Here is a 7,225-nt window from a genome sequence, read left to right as displayed (position 1 = left end):
CCGTAAAACCGGATTTACGCCGTCGTAGTAACACCGCGGGCTGTTTTGGGTTAGTTAATTAAAAACTATGATAAACTTTGATTTAAAAGTTGTTATTCTGAGAAAATGATTTTTATTATGAACATGAAACTATATCCAAAAATTATGGTTAAACTCAAAGTGGAAGTATATTTTCTAAAATGGTCATCTAGACGTCGTTCTTTCGACTGAAATGACTACCTTTACAAAAACAACTTGTAACTTATTTTTCCGACTATAAACCTATACTTTTTCTGTTTATATTCATAAAATAGAGTTCAATATGAAACCATAGCAATTTTATTCACTCAAAACGGATTTAAAATGAAGAAGTTATGGGTAAAACAAGATTGGATAATTTTTCTCATTTTAGCTACGTGAAAATTGGTAACAAATCTATTCCAACCATAACTTAATCAACTTGTATTGTATATTATGTAATCTTGAGATACCATAGACACGTATACAATGTTTCGACCTATCATGTCGACACATCTATATATATTTCGGAACAACCATAGACACTCTATATGTGAATGTTGGAGTTAGCTATACAGGGTTGAGGTTGATTCCAAAATATATATAGTTTGAGTTGTGATCAATACTGAGATACGTATACACTGGGTCGTGGATTGATTCAAGATAATATTTATCGATTTATTTCTGTACATCTAACTGTGGACAACTAGTTGTAGGTTACTAACGAGGACAGCTGACTTAATAAACTTAAAACATCAAAATATATTAAAAGTGTTGTAAATATATTTTGAACATACTTTGATATATATGTATATATTGTTATAGGTTCGTGAATCAACCAGTGGCCAAGTCTTACTTCCCGACGAAGTAAAAATCTGTGAAAGTGAGTTATAGTCCCCTTTTAAAATCTAATATTTTTGGGATGAGAATACATGCAGGTTTTATAAATGATTTACAAAATAGATACAAGTACGTGAAACTACATTCTATGGTTGAATTATCGAAATCGAATATGCCCCCTTTTTATTAAGTCTGGTAATCTAAGAATTAGGGAACAGACACCCTAATTGACGCGAATCCTAAAGATAGATCTATTGGGCTTAACAAACCCCATCCAAAGTACCGGATGCTTTAGTACTTCGAAATTTATATCATATCCGAAGGGTGTCCCGGAATGATGGGGATATTCTTATATATGCATCTTGTTAATGTCGGTTACCAGGTGTTCACCATATGAATGATTTTTATCTCTATGTATGGGATGTGTATTGAAATATGAAATCTTGTGGTCTATTATTATGATTTGATATATATAGGTTAAACCTATAACTCACCAACATTTTTGTTGACGTTTTAAGCATGTTTATTCTCAGGTGATTATTAAGAGCTTCCGCTGTCTCATACTTAAATAAGGACGAGATTTGGAGTCCATGCTTGTATGATATTGTGTAAAAACTGCATTCAAGAAACTTATTTTGTTGTAACATATTTGTATTGTAAACCATTATGTAATGGTTGTGTGTAAACAGGATATTTTAGATTATCATTATTTGATAATCTACGTAAAGCTTTTTAAACCTTTATTGATGAAATAAAGGTTATGGTTTGTTTTAAAATGAATGCAGTCTTTGAAAAACGTCTCATATAGAGGTCAAAACCTCGCAACGAAATCAATTAATATGGAACGTTTTTAATCAATAAGAACGGGACATTTCAAATACAGGGGTGAAAACATGACTTTTTTGCCGATATCAAATATCCCACACTTAAATTTTGCTTGTCCTCAAGCAAACTCTCATTTTAAAGAATCTTTTCGGCATTTCTTTTCTAATAGCCTAAGCAGTTTGCTTTTATTATAAGAGCAAAAAGATAAGGTGAGTCATCTATGTTAGGATTGAAATTATCTCTGCAAGCATGCGAGGAGGTTACATGACATAGGCTAGCTTTCACGGGTCACTCAAATCACTCAAGTGTTTAGGGTTCCCTATAGATCTAAGAAATGAATACACTCATAGCCAGTCATGCTGCACCCATCGTCATAGGCTTGATAAAGACTCAAATCCTTACTGCTAACGCGAGAATGGTACTAATCTCAGCTTTATGGGTTATTTGTCATTGATGGAGAAGGAATTTTGGAGTGGTAGTGAAGTTGTTTTTGAAGGGTGAGATAAAAGGGTAATGTAGTCTTTATACAGACTTTTATTCGGATAGATAGGAGTGCTAAAGTATTTTGAGAAGCACTTTTGAACTTTTTCTTCATTTGATAATCATTTTCGGTCGAGTTCTCTTCGGTATTTCTCTTATTTAGTTCTGCTCCTTCATCAAAAATTTTTTTTTTTTTTTGGAGACTTTATCTCTAGAAACTTTTTGCCGGTAAACTTTTTCAAGACCTTTGCCATGACACTTGAGAGGTTTATAACATTGGGTTTTCGGAAGGAATCTCATTTTCTGGGTTTTCTGAGAAATAGTAAAGGTGATATGGATGTAGTAGTGGAGTAGGAGTAGTGGAGGTGTGGAAGGCTTATGTTTGACAAATGGGTAGCTATTTTGATTACAACCGAACCACGCTTTGCTGCTTGGAGATGTAGATCTAAAGCAAGTTCTGATTCTGAGCACAGACATCAGCACTCTCAACGGAAAATAGTGAAGTATTAAAGATGAATGCTGGTCTTATTTGGGGTGCCTCACCATAATCAATTTAGGTCGATAATGCCTTAGTCATGCAATGCTCTATTAGAGATTTCAATCTAACAAGATTTCCACCTTACTTGAGCCTTATTTTTATTGACAAACGTTTTAGGTTTTCAAAAATACTTTTTCGAAAAGGGTTTCTTTTGCAAAAAATTTGAAATTTGGCTTAAGGACTTGGAATCTTCGTAATGGTTTATTTTGATATAGCATAAAAAGATACCAACATCCCACACTTAGACGAACATTGTCCTCAATGTTCCTAGTGTATCCCCTTAGGAGTTTTAGTTAAAGATTTGGGAGTGTCTGTCTAGTGTTTTAATTGGGTGTTATCCCACACTTAGTGATAAGCTAGGATGCGGTATGGTTTGAATCTTAAGCTAGTAGCGAAAAGAAAGAAATACCCCTAGCAGATGCAGCTGGTTTCCTTGCCTCTTTATCGGCTCATTTGTCATCCTTTATTCTTCTACTCTACTTTATTGCATGAGTTGCCTCACGAGAAGCGCTTTTGTTTAAGGTCGTTGGCTCGACCGTAGTGATTCTTCAAAAAGTAAACATTCCTCGTTGATGGTTGTGATCTTGGTCTTCTTGAGGGAATGTGAGTCTTGGTGGATAAGTCCTGAGAAAGTGTCAGACCAATAGTGGTAACAAGTCCGGTACTTCTCTTGAAGATCTTCTGAACGATAAGTAGTGCGCAGTTTCGGCTCTTGATAAGTCTTGAAGTCTGATGAGAATATGATCCACAGCTCTGCTGGTTGACCCATGAATGTCAATCATGGTTGCAGTGCTAGTGTTGATGATTTCTCTGACTGGATGCTCATTTCGGAGGTCTTCAAACAATGTAAGAAACTGTATCTTTAGAATTTCGAAGTCTTCGGAACGGTGATCTCCACAGTAAGAGTCTGTAGCTTTGCACAGATTAGTTAAGAGACGAAGCTGGAAAGAAGTGAACATCAATCCTGATCCGAGTATTAATTTCACCGTCTTTGAGTATATCTCCCGACATCCAGCTTTAAATATGAAACTAGGATCTGTGGATTCGTGGAAGATACGTGATAGCTGCTTCGTAACATAGGTGGCAATGTTGACTCGATCTGGTTCAAGATGAGAGAATGGATTGTTTCGCCTTGCTTCCTTCATAACAGCGTCTTGTAACTCTTTGATAATTAGATCAGCGTGGTGATCAATTGTTACGTAAATCAATAGTCTGTCTGGTGTGCATTCGAAGTTATCTCTATCCAGAAGAGCGAAAAGACTGTGAATATCCTCGATCATTTGCAAATCAGAGTGATAAGTCTGGCGGCCGATGGAAAGATCCATATGCTTCCGGATGAGAGTCAGTAGTGCTCGTTCGTTTCGTGAGAATGGAAGTGCAGATCCAGCTAAGGCATTATAAACCTTAGAGTAAATGATCTTCTGATCTCGACAGAATCTTGTCTCGAGAATAGTGCGAACCACTGAATTATGCTCTCGTTGCCTTTCTTCGTGATAGATATGATCGTGAAGAGAGTTGATAAAGTCTTGAATGCGTTCTTCTAGGATTTCAACATCATTGTCTTTTCTTCGGAGATAGAGGTGATGCTCTTCTCTGATAGCCATGATTCGTTCTGTTAAGCATAGCGAAAAATCAATGGTTGACTTTCAGATGGCTTCGAGAATGTCTTCAAATTCATCGGTATCATTGATGAAGGTAATCATGTCTGCATGTGTGGATATAACCGGAATTTGATCTGAAGAAGAGTCCGGCTCCCCTTGATCTACTTCGGTTGGAGAGTGTGAGTTAGTCAGAATGTCTTCGTGATGCTCTTCCTCGTCATCATCGGTATCCGGTTCCTCTGAGGATGCGTCTGATGAACGGGTTCCTTCAGTATTCTGATTCTCCACTTTGATACTTACAGGATCAATTTCTATATCCTTAACCTCAGCCTTGTCGTTCTTCTTTTTGAAGCGAATGATTAAACTGTGAACTGCCATTTCAAGCCTCATTATTTCTTCATGACGCTCAATGCTTGAAACAGGTGTTGTCGCAGTTTCTTTTATGTCTTCCATTTCCTCTTCCTCTTCAGATTCCTCCTCTTCCTCTATTTCTTCGCTGGGATCCTCTTCTTCCATTTCTGGGTCGTCTACAGACTGTGATTCGACACCCATCTCGATATCGTCGGCTGGTGGTAATGACTCATCATCGGAAGTGATCCGTCTGGCAGAAATAGCAAACATCTCTGCCTGTCCAGAAAGATCGGTTGGTCGGTCAATTTTGAAGGTAACACTCTCCCCATGTGATCGTAAGATCATGGTTTGATTGTACACATCAATGACAGTCCTAGCCGTATTCATGAAAGGTCTTCCTAACACTATTGGGGTGTGTAGGTCTTCCTTAATATCCATTACTACGAAATCTGTAGGATACAAGAATTTGTCGACTTTCACCAAGACGTTCTCAACTATGCCCTTAGGATATCGAAGTGTATGATCGGCAAGTTGGATTGTCATTTTGGTTGGTGACAAGTCTTCTAACTCTAATCTCTTGTAGAGAGAGTAGGGGATTAGGTTGATACTTGCTCCTAAATCTGCTAGCGCATGAATGGTTCCAGATTGGTAGATTGAACACGGGAAAACGAATCGACCCGTATCTCCTAGCTTAGGTGGTAGAGAGTTTCTGAGTAATGCAGAGCATTCTTCATTCAGTGGAATTATGTTAGAGTCTGGTATCCTCTCCTTTGTAGAAAGAAGCCTTCGGATGTATCTCTTCTGGTTGGGAACTTTGGACATAGTGTCCAAGAATCTTCCATCTAGTTTGAAGGAATCAAACTTGGATGGTTCTTCTTGTAGCCTTCCAAGATAAGGTATGCGAACTGGAGTTTCAGGGATCAGCTTCTGAGTATATGTTGATTTGTTCTTGAGCCTAGTTGACCTTCTCCGTAGTTCTTCCTCTGGGATTACGGAGTCCATTTGCTTTGCTTCTTCTATGTGGGGATTCTGGATAGTATTACTTGGCAATCTTCCCTGTGGTCGGGTTTCAAGGCGTTGTGATAACTGTCCGAGCTGCGTTTCCAAACTTTTGAGCAGAGCCAATTAATTTCTCATTAGTATCTCCGTCTGATCTTGTCTGGTTGCAGTTCTCTGATTTAACTGTTGTTGTCCTTGGATGAACTGAGTTAACTGATCATCAGCTCCGAGAGTGGGGTTAGCCGCTTTTGTAATCTGGGTGGTAGGGGAATTCTCCTCAACTGGGGGACCAGTGAGTGGAAGTGGTTGATCGTAGGTCAATTGAGATTGTTGGGCTGGATAAGGTGGATAGCGATAGCGAAAAGGTTGATTGCTTTGCTGAAATTGATTAACCCTTGGTGGTTGATTGAATCCGGGATTTGGTGGACGAGCTGGGTATTGAACGTAACATACTAAACCGTCAGGATTTTCGTACTCAACTTGATAATATTCAGTGGGTTGCGGGTTGGTACAATTAACACAAGCCTGAGCTTGGTTAACCTGCTGCGGTTGCGTCTTCAATTCTCCGAGTTGCTTGGCAAGAGATTCCATCTTATCTGTGAGGGATTTGATGGCCTTCGTTTGATTGTTAAGTGCAGAGAGTGGGGCAGATGATGAAGTTGTTTCACCACTGTTCCAGTCATGATGATGCATCGTCATGTTCTCGAGCAATTCCCATGCTTCATCTGCGGTTTGGTTCATCAGATTCCCTTGAGCTGCTGCATCAATCGTCGTCCTATGATTTACCGTAAGACCATTGTAGAAGGTACAGATTTGGGCTGACCGTTCTAACTGGTGATTAGGGCACTTCTTCAGCAGGGTTTTGAAACGCTCCCCTGCAGTGTAAAGAGATTAATCATAACTTTGTTTGAAGTTAATGATGTCATTCTTCAGTTTGGTTTGTTTAGAAGGAGGGAAATATTTGTTTAGGAATTTAGTCCCCATCTCTGTCCATGACGTGATGGAATCTTTTTCCAGTCCTTCTAACCAAGTTTGAGCATGATGAGTGAGAGAATAGGGGAACAAGTATAGCCTGACTATTGTCCTATCCCTAGCTGTTTGTAGGAGTTCGAAAGAGATATGAATTTATCAAGGTGAGAATTAGGATCGTCATTCGGTAATCCATGAAACTGACAGCTATTCTGAATGAGCTGGATGATGTGATGTTTTAACTCGAACGAGTGTCCTTGAATCTCTGGAAATCTGATTGGTCCTCCTCGACCTTCAATCGAGGGTTTCGTGTTTTCTGCTAGACTAACGCGTAATGCCATTTGGTTTCTGATTCGTGCTTTCTTGCGTGCTTTAGAGATTATTGCGTCTGGATCAGGTACGAATAACAACGGCCCTGGTCTAGATCGGGTTTGGGTCATACACTAGGTATGCCTTTTTGTTTTTAATTTTCGCAAATAAGCTAAATTATAATAAGCTAATCTAAACTAATCTAATTTTAAGGTAATCTAATTTAATCTAAGGCAATCTAAGGTAATCTAAGGTGGTCTAACCTAAGGTAAACTAGAGTGATCTAAAGTAATCTAATCTAATTAACTAACTATCC

Source organism: Rutidosis leptorrhynchoides, chromosome 10 (genome assembly GCF_046630445.1).
Source record: "Rutidosis leptorrhynchoides isolate AG116_Rl617_1_P2 chromosome 10, CSIRO_AGI_Rlap_v1, whole genome shotgun sequence".
Lineage (NCBI taxonomy): Eukaryota > Viridiplantae > Streptophyta > Magnoliopsida > Asterales > Asteraceae > Rutidosis > Rutidosis leptorrhynchoides.
Note: the sequence above shows the minus strand (reverse complement) of the source record.